At 39.2% G+C, this 19,835-nt stretch overlaps 1 protein-coding gene across 6 annotated transcripts in view; it reads left to right on the top strand.

Annotated features, from left to right (window-relative positions):
• The window catches only part of thrb (thyroid hormone receptor beta), a 384,429-nt gene that overhangs the window by 167,549 nt on the left and 197,045 nt on the right, over positions 1 to 19,835 (top strand). For 5 of the 6 annotated variants that reach the window (XM_067361444.1, XM_067361443.1, XM_067361442.1 and 2 more), the window contains one exon: positions 13,233 to 13,299. The gene's annotated coding sequence lies outside the window, so the exon portion shown is untranslated. Of the gene's footprint in view, positions 1 to 5,667; positions 5,740 to 13,232; positions 13,300 to 19,835 lie in introns of those variants that run through there. The other variant, XM_067361445.1, reaches the window with a different exon arrangement.

The raw sequence follows: 19,835 nt of genomic DNA on the forward strand, positions 1-19,835 counted from the left end.
TTCACTGAGATAAAGGATCTGGATAAGACGGCCTTTCTGGACGCCCCGGTCTCTCCTTCCGGTCTTTTTGGGCCAGTGGTGGAAGGCTTCACCGAGCGCTTCACTGCGGTGCAGAAGTCGTCTCAGGCCATGAGACACTTTCTGCCCAAGCGCTCCAGCTCTGCTTCTGCTTCAAGCCGCCCCAGGCCTGCGCCAGCCCAGCAGAACAAGCCAGCTCCATCCACCTCTCATGCAGTGCCGCCTAAGGAGCATCGCCAGCGCTCGCGCCCTGCAAAGCGCCCTTCCTTCCCGAGATGTTAGGGACCCCGGCCCAAGATTGTGCTGGACCCGGTGAATCTGAAGACCTGTCATTCGACATTATTCAACCCCTTGTCACTCAGGCCGAGGCCTGGCAGGCCATCCCCGGCGTGTCAAGTTGGATCCTAGGGATCATAATTCAGGGCTACTCGCTTCGGCGGGGTGCTTCAAACCTTAGTGAACTTGGACGACGCTCACGTCCTCCGGCCGAGGTCATGGCTTTACTGAAGAAAGGGGCTATAGAAATAGTTCCCCCTTCAGAGAACGAGTCAGGCTTTTACAGCCGTTACTTTCTGGTCCCTAAGAAGGATGGCGGTCTCAGACCCATCCTAGATCTCAGACTTTTGAATCGCTCCCTCATGAGATGGAAGTTCAAAATGAAGACGATCCTTGCACAGATTTGTCACGAGGACTGGTTCTGCTCGCTGGATCTGAAAGATACATATTTTCACATCCAGATAGCCTCCCATCACAGACGATTCTTGAGATTCACGTTCGAGGGGGTGGCATACCAATATACGGTCCTGCCCTTCGGGCTGTCTCTGGCTCCCCGCACTTTTACCAAGTGCATGAATGCGGCGCTTTTCCCTCTGAGACAGATGGGAAGCCAGGTTCTGAATTATCTCGACGATTGGCTCATATTGGCCCATTCGCAAGTCGAACAACACAGATCCATGCTCCTCAGCCATCTACAATGCCTGGGTCTCAGGGTCAACCTAGCCAAGAGCTTGCTGCTCCCCAGCCAACGTATATAATTTCTGGGGGCAGTTTTCGACTCAGTCCGCATGACGGCAGTGGTCTCGCCAGAGCACGCTCTGGCAATTCAGCAGCTCGCAGCTTCCGTCAAGAACAAAGCCTATCTTCCTCTGAAGCTTTTCCAGAGGCTGTTAGGGCTGATGGATTCTGCCTTCCCAGTTTTGCAGCTCGGCCTTCTTCGGATGCGGCCTTTACAGTACTGGCTGAAGTTCCGGGTCCCTCCACACACCTGGCGGCATGGCCGCTTGTGTCTCAAGGTCAATCGGGCCTGTCTTTTAGCCCTGAAACCTTGGATGAACCCTGCTTGGTTCAGTCTTGGAGTACCCCTACCGGCGGTATCGCGAAGGACGGTGCTCTCGACGGACGCATCCAACACGGGTTGGGGCGCTCTGTGGAGGGCAGACCGGCCTTTGGCTCATGGTCCCACAAACAGAGCCATCTTCATATCAACTGCCTCGAAATGCTAGCAGTGATGAAAGCCCTTCAGTCGTTTCAGGTTCACTTGACGGGACGCCACGTCCGAGTCCAATCGGACAGCATGACTGTGGTGTTGTACATAAATCACCAGGGCGGCCTTTCGTCCAGCCGCTTATGCGCTCTGCCGAAACGTCTTCTGGAGTGGGCACTGCCAAGACTTCAGTCGCTCAGGGCGACTCACATACCTGACAAGACCAATCTGGGTGCAGATATGCTATCACGGAGCAAAGTCCCCTCAGACACCTCAGTGGATGCTCCATCCCCAGACGGTTCTCAAGATTTGGGAGTTCTTCGGGAAGGCAGAGGTAGACCTCTTCGCCTCAGAAGACAACTCTCACTGCCCAACCTATTTCTTGAAGGAAGCCGATGCGCTGGCCCACACCTAGCGCAGCACACTCCTTTACGACCACCGATCGCACTGATCCAGCTGGTCATCAGGAGAGTCAGGGAAGACAGACACAGAGTCCTTCTAGTGGCCCCGCTCTGGAGGAGCCAAGTTTGGTCCTCAGAGCTGTTCAGGCATTCCACAAAAGCCCCGTGGCCCATCCCCCTGAGACGGGATCTCCTCTCTCAGGTGAACAGAACGATCTGGCACCCACAGCCAGAGCTCTGGGCTCTACACCTCTGGTCCCTCGATGGGAGCCGGCTGACCTCCCCAGGGACGTACTAAATACCATATCTCAGGCGAGAGCCCCGTCCACGAGACGCTTCTATGCCCAGAAATGGTCGGTTTTTGTTGATTGGTGTTCCACACGCAACATAGACCCCGTGGAGTGTGACGTATCTCCGATACTGTCTTTCCTCCCAGAGTGTTTAGATTTGGAGCGCGCCCCTTCAACGCTTAAAGTATGCGTAGCAGCCATCGCAGCGTTTCATGCTCCTATCGCTGGCCAGTCAGTGGGTCGAAACAGCCTTGTGGTGCGTTTCTTAAGGGGTTCTAGGTGATTAAATCCACCTCGTCCCCTCACTGTTCCCACTTGGGACCTTTTACTGGTCCTCAGGCTCTTAAGGGAAACCCCTTTGAGCCTCTGCGTTCAGCTCGTGTTGGCGACTTGCAGGCCCTCTCTGTAAGCCCTGCGTGCCTCGAACTTGGGCCTATTGACTCTAATGTCGTACTGAAACCCAGGCATGGCTACGTTCCCAAGGTGCTCTCAACTCCGTTCAGAGCACAGGTCATCTCGCTCTCTGCTCTTCCTCCTTCCACGGACGAACAGGAGCTGGAGTTGCTCTGCCCTGTCAGGGCATTGAGGACCTATGTGGAGCGATCACAGCCCTTCAGGCAGTCAGATCAGCTCTTTGTTTGTTTTGGTGGCCGCACCAAAGGGTCTTCGGTCTCAAAGCAACGTCTCTCGCGTTGGATAGTCGACGCTATTAATCTCTGTTACTCCTCCTTGGGCGTTGAATGCCCCATAGGAGTCAGGGGCCATTCCACTAGAGGAATGGCTTCCTCCTGGGCCTGGTCCAATGGAGTTTCCATTAAAGACATTTGTGAGGCGGCCGGCTGGTCTTCGCCGTCCACTTTTGTCAGGTTCTATCATCTGGACGTTCCGACCTTACAAGCTTGGGTCCTCTTGGTATGACCAGGCGGCCTCTCTTGAGCTCTGCCTCAAACCAATTCAGGAGTTATCTCCTCGTGTAGTGTAAAAAGGGTTAACAGCGGCTTCGGCCTTCTTACTTGTTCTCATGGTCCCCTCTCTGTGTCCAAAACAAGTTATGTTGTTCCCTGCTGTGGCATGGTGCGGTTGAATTCGTTCCACATGCGCAGTACGAGTGAAGTATCAAAAGGGAACATACTCGGTTACTAACGTAACCTCGGATCCCTGAGATATGGAATGAGTACTGCGTTACTTGCCTTGCCACGAGGTTGCGGCTTCAGTGTCGTCGCTTCAGTCGATATGGCCTGAAATCCTATGGCGAAATGCCTGCTTATATAGCCCTTTACTAGGGGTGTGACGAGATCTCGTGTCACGAGATCTCGCGAGACTAAACTGTAACGAGATTTCTCGTCGAGGCGAAAAGTAGTCTCGTGATGTTGCCATGACAGAGTGTTAGGATGATTAGGAAAGAATATGCCACCGCTATGTATACATTACGCCTCCACTGTCGTTTTGCTTTGTATTTAAATAAAAAACATTTAATTCAGTTGGATAACGGACGCCGCCGCTCCATATTTACAGAGTTACGCGCGGTCGTTGAAAGTGAAAGTAAACATAAGCACGTATTCAAACGCGATCTCAATACCCTGCATTTTGAAAGCGGCTCCCTGATTAATACAGATATCTCTCAATATGAAAGCTATTTTAGGCTGGGCAGTGTAGTTGTAACCATCTCTCAGCTCTGTATCAAATAAAAATGTGGTCTTATTTGCATGACTGACATGAAAACGAATAACAGTTTTCTCTTAATCTTATTAAGCACAAACAGTAAGGTTTCATTTGTTAACATTAGTTAATGCACTGTAAACTATGAACTAAAAATTAATGACTATTTTAATTAACTAACATATATGTTAGTTAATAAAATAAACAAAGATTACTAAATACTGTAGCAAATATATTGCTCATTGTTAGTTGATGTTGGTTAATACATTAATGTTAATAAATGAGACCTTATACTGTTTTTATTTCTATGATCAGTTTGTGGAAAGGAGTTCAGTTAGGAGATCTAAAGTTGTAGAAGCTCATAAATCATGTACAGTAAGGTCTGAAGAGACTGAAATCATACAGAAGAAAAGTCAGTTGAGTTAGTAGCAAAACCTTTTACAGTACTTGAGTATTGTTGTCTTTTACTGCATATGATAATTCACACTCAGAAAGTAGAACTGAAATGACATTCATTACAAGATGATTAGTTAAAACATTTCAAATACACCTGCAGAATATTTTTTTCTAGTCATGATTTCACCATTGAGGATTTCTTAAAAATAGTGTGTAAAAATCTTGTCTTGTCTCGTCTCGTGAGATACCTGTCTCGTCACACCCCTACCCTTTACCCTGCCCCTTTCGGCGGGAAAGTTTGCGCGCTTGTCGCCATAGGCCGTGCAGCTATGCCGCGCCGTCATTGGTTCAACAACTTGTCTATGAGTGAACCAATGACGGTGCAGTTACACTGTGTTATTGAAAAAGGCTTCAGTAACGGGGAAAAAGGGAGACTTTTCCCCATACGCAGTACTCATTCTGTATCTCAGGGAACCGAGGTTACGTTAGTAACCGAGTATGTTTTCAGGTACAGAAAATTAATAAAATAATCAAATATAAAATAACACTGCATGTTATCTTCACTGTGAGCTGTGAGTGATTTCTTTGTCATTTGTTCTTTAATTAACATTAAATACACAGGCAGCAGGAATAGGCTTCTTTCCCTTTAAGACATAATGCACAATCCAGTACTGTTACACATATGTTGTCTTCACTCTTTTTTCGACTGTTATACCTTCACTCAAGACATAACCGACTATGTTTGTTAGGATACTTGCCAAGTAGGGCTGCAACAAACGATTATTTTGATAATCGATTAATCTATCGGTTATTAGAACGATTAATCGACTAATCATCGATTATTGCACTGATTAATCAGTAAGCTTTGTTAGATTATTCTACTTTAGCAATTAGTTAAAATATTGAGTTATACTGTACTTTAACTAGTAAATAAAACAAGGAAATCACTTCAGCTTTTAAAAGTGTATAATTTTCAAGCCAACTGAATAGACCAATATCCTTCAGGTTAAAAAAATATAATGTAATTAAATGTTTTTTTTATTTTTTTTATACATACACATATTATAGTACAGTCCAAAAGTTTGGAACCACTAAGATTTTTAATGTTTTTAAAAGAAGTTTCGTCTGCTCACCAAGGCTACATTTATTTAATTAAAAATACAGTAAAAAACAGTAATATTGTGAAATATCATTACAATTTAAAATAACTGTGTACTATTTAAATATATTTGACAAAGTAATTTATTCCTGTGATGGCAAAGCTGAATTTTCAGCATCGTTACTCCAGTCTTCAGTGTCACATGATCCTTCAGAAATCATTGTAATATGCTGATTTGCTGCTCAATAAACATTTATGATTATTTTCAATGTTGAAAACAGTTGTGTACTTTTTTTTTCAGGATTCCTTGATGAATAGAAAGTTCAAAAGAACAGCATTTATCTGAAATACAAAGCTTCTGTAGCATTATACACTACTGTTCAAAAGTTTGGGGTCAGTACAAATTTTTATTTTTATCTTTTTGAAAAGAAATTAAAGAAATGAATACTTTTATTCAGCAAGGATGCATTAAATCAATCAAAAGTGGCAGTAAAGACATTTATAATGTTACAAAAGATTAGATTTCAGATAAACACTGTTCTTTTGAACTTTCTATTAATCAAATAATCCTGAAAAAAAATATTGTACACAAACATTTTTTTACAATTGTACACATTAAATGTTTCTTGAGCAGCAGACCAGCATATTAGAATGATTTCTGAAGGATCATGTGACACTGAAGACTGTAGTAATGATGCTGAAGTAATGATGCTGAAAATTCAGCTTTGCCATCACAGGAATAAATTACTTTGTGAAATATATTCAAATAGAAAACAGTTATTTTAAATTGTAATAATATTTCACAATATTACTGTTTTTTACTGTATTTTTAATTAAATAAATGTAGCCTTGGTGAGCAGACGAAACTTCTTTTAAAATGTATGTGTGTGTGTGTATATATATATATATATATATATATATATATATATATATATATATATATAAAATATACACACAAACTATCGAGTTTATGGTCATTGAATGGCTTTCCTGAGGTAAATGTTACATTTTGAGTGATATATTTGTTTGCAAGTTTTATTGACTTCTTTCTGCGGTTAAAACTCCGATTAAGTGATTACATTAGAGATGGATTCATTTCAGTAAGTTCAGTAAGTACTTTTTGATATTCATTTATGTTTATTTCGCGCTGTAATAGAGGAATAGGTTCACATGCCGCTTGAACCGAGGTGTTACAGCGATCTGCCACACAACGTTAAACAGCGTCACCACCACAAGTACTGTTTGAATCCTGTAGTAATATTGACTGAATTTAAAAGCTTAGACTTAGTTTTATATCAAAAGTAACCTGATCTGTCGGTGCATTGTCTGTCCTCTTTGCTCTGCGATGCATCTTTCACTGTGTGAGAAAATGAACGTGTGGCGTGAGAACAGTGAGTTTGAATGAGAGTTGATGGCCCTGCATGACAGTATTCTGTAGTTATGCTAACCGTTATGTTTGTTATGTTTATGCTATGTTAATCTCCCACATTTCACGGGATCGACTTCGTTTGTACTATGGTCTCCAAAGCGCTGACTTCTTTTATTGGATTGGATCCGGGCTGCATTACAGTTTTGCGCTACAGCGCCCCACTGGTTACACCGCGTTATTGCAGGCCCTTCAAATAGGTCGTATGAGATCAAGAGACTATTCGACAACAAAAATATTTGTCGAAATTTTTTATTGCCGACGTTGTCGATAATGTCGACTAATCGTTTCAGCCCTATTGCCAAGACGGGCATGTTGACATAATTTTTGTGTGAATTTGTCCGTTCAAATGCATGACTTGAAAGAGAACTCCGTATTTGCACGATGAGATAAAGGGCGTGCGCGCTTGAGATGAGCGCAAACACAAATCTTTTCACAGCGCGTGCAAGTTCTCTTTCGCGTCTTGCTCTTGAACGTTTAAATTAGCAAGGCTTAAATGAGTTTAGTTTAAACACACACTGTAAAAAATTTAACGTAAAATCAACAGTAACTTACTGGCAACAAATAGCCAGCAAGCTTCAGTATTTTATTCCACGGTAATATTACTGTAAATCTGACTACAGTAGTTCACAACATACTGTATAATAACTTACAGTATATTTATACTGTAAAATTAATTACAGTTCATGTTTTTGCACTGTATTTTAAAATACAGTAAAGTTACTATGCAGTATAATTGATTACGGTAGTTTTTATATTCACATATACGCATATATACACAACATATAGCTAACTACAATCTGTTACATGCTTAAAAATAATTAAATATAAAGGCTTGTATGCAAAAAAAGATTTCACAGTTATATTACTGATTATTAGATGTCACATAAATTATGACAACACTCAGAAGTCCATTTAAAAACTTTTATTACAATTTAATTCATTAAACGGTAAAAACACTCTCCAGACTTGACAGGGCCAATGCAGATCCCAGGATTTTGCTGCCTATAGAGAACAAAACACAAAAATTGAGTTGCACTACAGCTTGACAGACATCAATGTGATAAACAGACTTGAAAATGACTTACCTCTTTATTAACCGAAGAGCGATACTCATCAGCACGCTGCAATGTAGAACAACATACACGCTGAAAGAAATGAAAAACATATTCAACACTGCATAGACCTACACAGAGATATTCGTTTCACAATGCATCCCCTTTCTGAATGATCCTGATCTCCTCGATCCGTTACAAAGCTAAAACCGCTCTCATTTTATGAATTTTACTGCGTTCTTCAATAGCTGAAAATGACTTACCTCTTTATTAACCGAAAGTCATGCATAACATTAGTGCAACAGGTCGATTTCGAACATAGCTTTAGGCTTAGGCGCGTAAGGCCTCGATCGCGACAGGACACACACACACGGTGTAAGTTACACACAAATGTTCAGAAACAAGAACATTTCGATTACTTTGTTCTGAACTTGAAATTATTAACTAACATTAACAGCAAACCTTGTGATAATTAGTATTTGGCTAACGTTAAAGTTAGAATGTTTGTGTTACAAAACTACTATCAAACCACTGATTATTTAACGTTAACGTTAGTGGTAACGTTAAAACGAATATCTTCCCATTTGGGGTGAAACTTTTAGAAATACACATCTTTAAGATATTGAATAAAATTGTATATCTCACCTGACTGGTTCTTGTTGGTCTTGCTCATCCTCAAAGGCTCAGCAAATGAACTGGAAAATGAGTGCGGGCTGACGGTTTAGATGATTGGTTGCCAGGTATATCCCGTGCGATTCCGCTCTTTATGTAATTAGTGTGTTTAATAGAAAGCAAAATAATAATAATAAAAAAATATCATGGGAATTGATTTTATCTATTTACCTAGCCTATATTATTGACATCTACATCTCTACAACTACCTCCCACCCACAAAATTGTTGGCTATAACTTATGAGATTAGTTGGTTTTGTGTCAAAATCTGGCAACCATAAAGATACGCAATTAAAAAACACCCACATAAAACATTAAACTTTTTTTAACTATATGCTAAATGCCTTAATATATGGGTTACCTTATGAAACGATGTATTATAAAATTCCTTATAAATAAATATATAATTAATAAATAAAATTCCTTGTCTGTTGGATTATTACTGTCATCAATTTAACAGTAATAAGGATTACTGTAATTATTTTCCCACTCTATTGTTTTTTTCAAAGAATAGCATAAATTGACAGCAACTGTCCTGTAAATAGTTTCTACAGTAAGACAAAGCTGGAAATACAGCAATAATACTGCAAAAGTTATAAAATTGACAGCAACTTACTGTAAACTGTTTCTACAGTAAGCTTTCTCTGATAATACAGCAATAATACTGTGAAAACAACAGAAATCGTTTACAGTGCAGATAGCAATGTGCACTGTTCAGGTCTCACCCGCACTCGTGCGCAATCAACACCGGGGTGATGACACCGTAAATGACTGCTCATATTTGAACATACGGCACTCGCAGTGAACCAAGTTTACAGAGAGTGACAGTTTTGTTCACGCTTTTTCATCATCGCTGTTGTAATGTTTTGGGAAACCAGAATACGTATTAGTCGACTGAAACATACATTATCCGAACTCTGTCTGTTTTACACGTTGATATTTTCAACAAACCATATAGATGTGTTGTCATTCAAAATGAACCGCGGCACAAGTGCGTGCCGAACCGTAAGTGGAGAATGGTACGGTTCGATTTTTTACAGAGGACCGATTGCACCCCTAATTTATAGCTTATTTTAATGCAAATATTCATTAATGATCATTACCAAACTAATGTGTAGCCAGATCTAATCAGCAAATTTACATATTACAATTTAAAAGCCTGAATAATAGTGTCAGTTTTCATTTATTTAATTTTTTTGTTTGTTTGTATTTTCCCCTTTATTGTTCCATTTCTGGCTCATGAGTTTATAAGACAGATATTTCCAAATATTCTGTTCAGCATTCCAGGTATAACTGAGTCACCATGGAAACTATTAAAGCGCAGAGCCAAGACCAGATCTAGATATAAAATTCATAATATCTCTTAAATATTGATTTGCAGAGCTTGCAGTATTTACTTACTGAATGCGAGTTCTAAGATAATTATTACAGGCCAGACTTAAAACAGTGTCTTCCACAACTGCTTTAGTTTTAATATTTGTTTAGAATTTATTTGTATAGATATTTGAGATTTGATATAGAGATTTGTATAGATGTCTCTCTTATCGGACGCACCCATTTTGAGTTCTTCAGTCTCTACTAATTAACTGATGATTTGAATCAGGTGTGTCAGATGAGGGAGACAATAAAATATTGTGAAAATATTCAGTGGTGGGGGATCCCTAGGACAGGTTTCTGAAACACTGATATAGAAGGTTGGAAAGGTGTTACCCAGCTTGAGGTTAAACTTTAACATTTTCTGGGTTGTTCTTTCAACACCATATATTAAATTAGGATTTATAGAGGGCAGCTGGTCACATGATGAGCAGAATTACTCATTTTTTTCTCTCTTATCTTAATACGCTTGCATTAGGCAGCATGTATTTATACGCTCTGAAAATCATGCATGTGTACGGTGTTCTCTCCATCTCTCCATTCACAAACATGGTAGAAAATTACCTAAGTCATTACATGTAATTAGGAGTCTTGATGGTAAGTGTGTCACATAAACAAATAGCTGTTTTTTCCCCTCTTAATTACTTTCTACTGCTTTCATCCCACCTCCTTTTCTCTCTCTCTCTCTCTCTCTCTCTCTCTCTCTCACACACACACACACACACACACAAATATACTCTCTCGCTACTTTAATTATGTGTGAAATCTTAAATCTCAGATTTACTACGTCATATTTTTCTAAATCTACACTACCAGGCAAAAGTTTAAAATAATTAATGTTTAATTAATACTGAATGTTTTTTAAACATATCTCTAATTCTCACCAAGGAAGAAAGACATTAATAATTTTATTCAACAAGGGCTCAATAAATTATTGACAGTAAAGACATTTATAATGTTACAAAAGATTTCAAATTCCAATAAATGCTATTATTTTGAACTTTCTATTATTCAAAGAATCCTGAAAACAAATTGTATCACGGTTTCCAAAAAAATATTAAGCAAATTAATATTCATAAAGCATTAAAATATAAGCATGACTCACAAGTTCCTAGTTTATAAATTCCTCAAACCCAAACCATCTCCTTAAAAACCTTCCAAACCATCTCCTTAAAAACCTTCCAAACAGTTTCTCTGACTTAGAGGCCAAATCACTGAAGTGGTTCGACTAGAACTCAGAGGCATTTTGAATTTTGGAAAGGCTCTTGAAGGACATCCTCTTCTGATGTTATGGGGAAGCAGTTTGGATTGTTCCATCTGGTGATCAGCAGAGGTCAAGCAGATGGTAATGCTCCTCAGGGGAAAGACTGGGCAGTGCCTTGGAAGGAACATCTGGAAGGCTGGTTTCCTAAAACCCTGCACTCTGCCATAGACATACTATATCCTGCAATACAAATGCAGGCGGGGCTCATGCTTACCGCTAAACATGAACTGAAGGTTGCATAATAGAACCATTATACAGTACAGTCCAAAAGTTTGGAACCACTAAGATTTTTAATGTTTTTAAAAGAAGTTTCGTCTGCTCACCAAGGCTACATTTATTTAATTAAAAATACAGTAAAAAACAGTAATATTGTGAAATATTATTACAATTTAAAATAACTGTGTACTATTTAAATATATTTGACAAAGTAATTTATTCCTGTGATGCAAAGCTGAATTTTCAGCATTGTTACTCCAGTCTTCAGTGTCACATGATCCTTCAGAAATCATTCTAATATGCTGATTTGCTGCTCAATAAACATTTATGATTATTTTCAATGTTGAAAACAGTTGTGTACCCCTACTTTTTTTTTTTTTCAGGATTCCTTGATGAATAGAAAGTTCAAAAGAACAGCATTTATCTGAAATACAAAGCTTCTGTAGTATTATACACTACCGTTCAAAAGTTTGGGGTCAGTAAGAATTTTGACATTATAAATGGCAGTAAAGACATTTATAATGTTACAAAAGATTAGATTTCAGATAAACACTGTTCTTTTGAACTTTCTATTCATCAAATAATCCTGAAAAAAAAATATTGTACACAAATATTTTGTACAATTGTACACATTAAATGTTTCTTGAGCAGCAGATCAGCATATTAGAATGATTTCTGAAGGATCATGTGGCACTGAAGACTGGAGTAATGATGCTGAAAATTCAGCTTTGCCATCACAGGAATAAATTACTTTGTGAAATATATTCAAATAGAAAACAGTTATTTTAAATAGTAATAATATTTCACAATATTAATGTTTTTACTGTATTTTTAATTAAATAAATGTAGCCTTAGTGAGCAGACGAAACTTCTTTTAAAAACATTAAAAATCTTAGTGGTTCCAAACTTTTGGACTGTACTGTACATTATTACACTTTTGGCCATGTCTGTGAAAATATCTTAAAGGTGAAGTGTGTGTGTGTGTGTGTGTGTGTGTGTGTGTGTGTGTGTGTGTGTGTGTGTGTGTGTGTGTGTGTGTGTGTGTGTGTGTGTGTGTGTGTGTGTGTGTGTGTGTGTGTGTGTGTGTGTGTGTGTGTGTGTTCGTGTGTGTGTGTGTGTGTGTTCGTGTGTGTGTGTACCCGTATGAGGACACAAATGTGTATAATGACATGGTCATTACACTGGTATTACAACGTAAACATGAGTCCTCATATTTAATATAGCTTTAAAAACATACTAAACAATGTTTTATAAGGTTTTGTGTGATGGGTAGGTTTAGGTAGTGTAGGGGAATAAAGTGTACAGTTTGTACAGTCCTCACTTTGATAGCAAAACAAATCTCTCTCTCTCTCTCTCTCTCTCTCTTTCTCTCTCTCTCTCTCTCTCTCTCTCTCTCTCTCTCTCTCTCTCTCTCTCTCTTTGTGTGTGTGTGTGTGTGTTTTTTTTTTTTTTTTTTTTTTTTTGACCCATCCCAGTTTAGGCTCAACTATAAGTAAGCCATTTGTAGGTTGACTTTATGAAGAGTAACTTTTTTTTTTTTTTTGTGGTCCAATATGTCAGTTCTTCAAGGCTCTGACTAAATTGGTGTCGGGTTGGATTAGATGTTTGTCTAAACCAAGGAGGTGTATAATACCTAATGAGAGCTATACCATCATTTCCATTGAAATATCACTGGCGGTTGCCTGTCTGTTTGCAGGACATGCCAGAAGTAAAAGAAAAATACATTTAAGTAAACAATTTGTTCTACATTATATTGAGAGGTTTACAGTTTTTATTAAATAATATTCTGTTTAAATTTGATTATTAATTTCTTTCTGAGTTGTGTCTCTGGAGAGATTGCTTAACATGCATTCTAATCGCTCTCAACATTTCATTCTAGATTTTCATGTTGGAAGGGATTCGTACACATCAGCCCTGGCAGGACTAAGCGCTCCCACATCTTTCTGGTAAGAACAGTGGTTTGTGTGTAATATCTAGTTGATTTTATAATCAAATGCAGTTGTAAATGAACATTTGAATTGTACTTAAGGCAGTTTAGAATATAATTAAATTTCTTCCCAAATTTGGTGATGAAATATAAACATTTAAATAAATATTTTCATGACAGATTTATTCAGACAACATACCTTACTTACACTCACACAAACATATGCAATCACCAGACACTTTTATAAGTACACCTGTTCAACTGCTTGCTAATGCAAATATCAAAGTAGCCAATCACATGGCAGCAACTCCATGTGACTCCATGGCAGTAACTACAGCAACTACATGCATTTAGGCATGTAGACATGGTTACGATGATCTGCTGAAGTTCAAACTGAGTGGGAAAATGGGAAAAAAATGGGAAAGAAATGTGATTAAAGTTACTTTGAAAGTGGCATGGCTGTTGGTGTTGGAGGGCTGGTCTGAGTATTTCAGAAACTGCTGATCTACAGGGATTTTTATGGATCCATCCTGCCTTGTATCAACAGTTCAGGCTGGTGGTGGTGTAATGGTGTAATGCAGTGGTTCCCAAACTTTTTAGAGTGGAGTACCCCCTGACTGCACCTTTTCCATTCCCTATAAATACATTTACATCATTAATAATGTTTTAAATAAATAAAAAATGTTCAATAGAGAAATATGCAATGATGATAACGTTAACGTGATTCTTTTCAATACTAAAACCACCAGTAGGTGGCAGTAGGTCACTGTCTTAATATGTGAGTCATTGAGTCATTCATTCAGTAATGAACAAGTGGCTGCATTTATGAATGAATCATTGAATCAGTTACTTTCACGAATGATTCGTTCAGCTGCAGATTCGTTCACGAAACAGTGTTGTGTTGTAGTTCTGCTGTGGCTTTCATTGGAACTATTATTTCGTTGCAAAATACTAAAGCAAATACAAAAATACTGTGAAGAACATCACTTTTTGTTTGTTGAACTGTTGTAAAATGTCACATTTGCAGTTGTGTGGATATTTGGATTTGCATTCTTGCTGTATTATCAACATTAAAAACAAGAACTCACAAATGGTATGTTTTGTATCATGAGTTTATCTTAAGTTGATCTCTATGCACTTTCTTTGCCAGGCTATTTTGTTCTTCATGCTAGTAAGTGCTAAATATACAGGTACATTGTCGAGAATGGCAGTAATAACGCAACTTGCTAAGGCAGCAGACTCTGCACGCAACCTATATGCACCCAAATGCACGCTGCTTGTGTGGAAAATGGATGCAATCCGTTTTGACCACAAAAGATGTGGTATTTTGATTGGATGCCATGTATTTACAGCATTGTGCTTGTAAGAAATACATGCTCGGTTTTAATGATATTTGAAGGTGGGGAAGAATTAAATGAACGACAAAACTCAGCATTTTGTTCGTGTACCCCCTCCGTCACCTCACGTACCCCAGTTTGGGAACCACTGGTGTAATGGCTATTTTCTTGGAACACTTTGGGCCCCTTAGTACTAATTGAGCATCATTTAAATGCCACAGCCTACCAGAGTATTGTTAGTGTACCCATCTTCTGATGGCTACTTTAAGCTGGATAACACACCATGTCAAAAAAGCTCAAATTATCTCAAACTGGTTTCTTGAACATGAAAGGGAGTTCACTATACTCAAATGCCCTAAACAGTCATCAAATCTCGGTCCAATAAAGCACCTTTGGTGCAACTTTATACTCAAAAACAAAAAGACAAACAGGAAAGGGACAACTAGGTACACCAGAAAAAAGAAGACAGGGCTTAAATATACTTTTACATATACTTTGGTTTTGTGTCATTTTATTTTGACTCCTCCTCTATTTTATTTTATTTCATTTATTTACTTTGGTTTTAGGCCAAGTATCCCTATTCAGCTTAGTTGAATTTAATCAAATGTAAATCAAATTGTTTATTTATCTTTCCGTTTAGTTTTCCAGAGCTATAAGGACATTCTACTTTTACTTTTACGTTATTTTAGTTAGTTAACAATCACCATCTTCTCTCTCTGTAAAGGAATACAGTAGTTCTTACAGAAAGACATGGGGAGGTACAGGGGCGCCGTTGGCACGGGGGACAGGGGGGTCAGGACCCCCGCAGTTTTGAAAAGCTAGAAGTCGACCCCCGCACTTTTGATAAGAGCTGCTTCATTTAGTCACACTATATAATCTTTTAGCTTAGGATATTTTCTTTCAAATGAGACCATTCTCACGTTTCTGTGAGCTTCTGTTCGTAAATAATCAACTGTTTTGTCGCGGATGTGAACAGGAAATGCACTCTCGTATGGAGAAACATGCGATCTCCAAACCATCGATCAAAGCGTGCTAACGTTTTAGGACAGGTCGCGAGTCTTTCAGAGAAATTCCTTTGCCCATGAGCGCGGAAAGACCATGGGAAAGACGCGTTCGGCACATGCATATGCGCAGCCTATATTTCCTGCCTGAAGATGAAGGCAGGGGCATAGCCGACCCCCCTGTCAGCAATCTTATATACTCCAAGTGCAAGATAATGATTGGTTAGCTCTAAACTAATTGGTGACGTAACATTGAGTCTTCCTGGCAGAACTTACGCTAGAGCTTTTATTTCTAGCAACTGTTGTTTCCTTAATGAGCTACTGAATACAGGTTATTAGAAGCCTAACCCCTGTTTCTTCTCTACCTCTCCTCACTCATCAGTGCCAGGTCTAGTCCACGAAGTATGGTTATCATTGAAACTCACTGTAAGCCCCCAGAAAGAACTAGAAACACTTCATATTGTTTCTTTTTATTGACCTTGAGGTGTTTTGGTCTGTCCCTGCTAGCTTAGCTATCAGGCCCCTTATGGTTTTATGAGTCTACTGCAGCATTTACTTGAAAAAGTAACACCTGCTTAGCCATATCTCCTAGCTTAAACTAAATATGTAAAACCTCCCTTTCCCTTTCTGATTACATCTTATTGTTTTCTTTCAGTTTGTTTTATTTGTTACCCTCGTAGTGACCAAACCTGTGAGAAGAACCATCAGTTGTGAGTAATAGTTTGTCTACACAAACAACCCATCATTAGCTGACTGGTACATAATTTGGCTGCACAGCAGCTCTTAAATAATAGTGTCAATGCAGGCAGATCAGAAGCACTGTTGAATAAATGTCAAGAATACTATTGAATATCAAATGTCAAGTGTCCCCAACTAAGAAAGCCAAAGGCGACAGCGGCAAGGAACCCAAACTCCATCAAGTGACATCAGGTGGCAAACAAGTGGCAAATAGGTGTTAAAATGGAGAAAAAAAAAACCTTGGGAGAAAACAGGCTTAGTCGGGGGGCCAGTTCTCCTTTGGCGAACAGTGCTTTGTTACAATCAGGTTGCTATCATAAGTCTGATAGGATCGCAACAATCAAAGTATTTATTTCAGTTCCGTCCAGTTGAGGATCGTATTCATCACGCCGGTATGGACGGTCTGTTGAGGAACTGTGCTACTGGCTGTCATGTCGATGAGGCCTTCACAATGGATGATCCAGTTGATTCGATCTCTTCTGATACATCAGGGCTGCGTTGTGGTCGTGTCCAGTTGAGGATCGTATTCATAACGCCGGTATGGGCGATCTGTTGAGGAACTGTGGCACTGGCTGTCATGTTGATGATGTCTTCACAATGGATGATCTAGTTGACTCGATCTCTGCTGATACTTCAGGGCTGCATTGTAGTTGTGTCATGGCACCGGTCCTTGGTCTCAGCTGGATACGGCCCAGATCCGGTTGACTACGGTAAACCTCGGGATAAACATAAAGACTAATATTAGCGTAGATGCCATTCTTTTTCTGATGTAACGAGTACATCTGGTGTTATAGGAAGTGTTGCCGGTTCTGGCTGACCTAATTTATGCAGCCTAATAATCCTTTAATGGATTTGAAAATATAAATTGATAATGTGTTATGTGTATGCCAGGTTAAAGAGATGCGTTTTTAGTCTAGATTTAAACTGACAGAGTGTGTCTGCATCCCGAACAATGCTAGGAAGATTGTTCCAGAGTTTAGGTGCCAAATAGGAAAAGGATCTACTGCCTGCAGTTGATTTTGATATTCTAGGTATTATCAGCTGGCCTGAATTCTGAGATTGCAATAAACGTGAAGGACTATAATGTATTAAGAGCTCACTTAGGTACTGGGGAGCTAAACCATTTAGTGCTTTGTAAATAATAGAATGCCCCAGGCCTTTTTGTAGGCCAACCCGGAAGTTAGCGGTGCACGGGTTCCCTTGGTTGAAAGCCTATGCATTTTTCCCATAGACTTTTGGAAAATTGCAGAAAATAAGCTCTGTGTTTAACAAAGAAAATCTTTACAAGTTAACACTACATTTATAGATTTTGAAGCCTAAATAAAGTCGTCAGATATAAAAGGTTAACAGTAGGCTATAAACGGACTACAGCACACCATGGGGTCACACCATAGGGTCTAACATACATGTGGATGATTTTGATGATTTAACAAGTTTAGACAATTCTTCCTCTCCTAAAGCAGTAAATGAATTGAATTTTTCTTTAGGGACACTACAATGCGCTGTCTGACACAAGACTGTAGTAGACTGTTGCATGGTTATAATTTTTTCTCTAATATTATCAATCTTGCAAGTAAAGAAGTTATTTACTTAAAGAAGTCATTACTGCTGTGCTCTTTGGAAACATCAGAAGTTGAAGCTTTATTTCTTGTTAATTTAGCCACTGTATCAAATAAATACCTTGGCTTGTGTCTGTTCTTCTAAAAGTTTTGAAAAATAGGCAGATCTAGCAGTTTTTAAGGCCTGTCTGTACTCAGTCATTTTCTCTCTCCACGAAATGCGAAATACTTCTAGTTTTGTTTTCTTCCAGCTGCGCTCCATTTTTCTAACTGCTGTTTTTAGGGCCCGAGTGTGCTCATTGTACCATGGTGTTGGATTAATTTCCTTAATCTTTTTTAAATGCAAAGGAGCAACTGAGTCTAATGTGCTGGAAAAGACAGAGGCAATAGTTTCTGTTGCAATATCGAGGTCTAAGCTGTCTGGTATGCTAAGGCGATGAAACTGATCAGGAAGATTATTTATAAAGCAATCTTTAGTGGTAGAAGTGATGGCTCTACGATATTTATGGCAGGGATGCAGTTTAGCCTCTTTGACTAAATGTAGTATACACGAGACTAGATAATGATCTGAGATGTCGTCACTCTTCTGCAGAATTTCAACGGCATCAATATTGATTCCATGTGACAATATTAGATCTAAAGTATGATTACGACAGTGCGTGGGTCCCGACACGTGTTGTCTAACACCAATAGAGTTTAGAATGTCTGTAAATGCCAATCCTAATGAGTCTTTTTTATTATCTACATGGATATTAAAATCACCAACAACAAGGACTTTATTTGCAGCTAGTACTAATTCTGATAGAAAATCGGCAATCTCTTTGATAAAGTCTGTATGGTGTCCTGGTGGCCTGTATACAGTAGCCAACACAAATGTCAACTTACATAATGTTATGTAAAGCACCATCACTTCAAAGGAATTATATTTGAAAGACTTCTGGCTGACACTGTAAATATTACTATAAATTACAGCAACACCTCCCCCTTTTCCTTTCTGTCGAGGATTGTGTCGATAATCATAACCTTGAGGACTAGACTCATTTAAAGTAATGTAATAATCCGGTTTTAGCCAGGTTTCTGTCAAACACAGCACATCTAGATTATTGTCTGTGATAATATTGTTTACAATAAGTGCTTTTGAAGAAAGTGATCTAATATTTAACAACCCAAGCTTTATCATTTGTTTATCATTATTATCTCTATTTTTTATTTGTTGAACATCAATTAAATTTTTACCATTTAATGGGTTTGGAAGTTTTTTGTTTTTACTAATTCGGGGTACAGACACAGTCTCTATGTAATAATATCTAGGTGCAAGAGTTTCTATGTGTTGGGAATTATCTGACTTCTGTAACGTGAGGCAGCCAGCAGATGGTTGGTTTAGCCAGTCTGTCTGCTTCCTGTCCTGGGCCCCAGTTTGTCATGTTTTAGTTCTGAGACTATGTGCTATATTACTAGAGAAAAGAGCAGCACCATCCCGGGACGGATGAATACCATCTCTTTTCAACAGGTCAGGTCTGCCCCAAAAACTTTTCCAATTGTCTATCAAACCTATATTATTCTACGGACACCACTTAGACAGCCAGCCATTGAGTGATGATTAGTACCATCTTGAGACCCAGCAGAGCAGTGTGATGGACATCCTTCAGCATGAAGCAGCCAACAACCTGCAATGGCACAGAAAGGAACAACAAGACAGCAACACAAGTGGATTCCTGACACCCATCCTGAGCAAAGAAGAGCTGACCAGCACCATCTTCTCCTTGCCCCATGCTCTTATGGGCCTCTGACAGGAGGTAAATGAACTAAAACTGCAAGTCACAGAGCTCCACTCTGCTCAGAGAGAGAAGGCACCAGACATGCACAATGACGCTGACAGAATGGAGCAACTGAAGGAGATCACCGGTCTTAAGGAGGCTC

This window comes from Chanodichthys erythropterus, chromosome 15, assembly GCF_024489055.1.
Source record: "Chanodichthys erythropterus isolate Z2021 chromosome 15, ASM2448905v1, whole genome shotgun sequence".
NCBI classification, from domain to species: Eukaryota; Metazoa; Chordata; class Actinopteri; order Cypriniformes; family Xenocyprididae; genus Chanodichthys; species Chanodichthys erythropterus.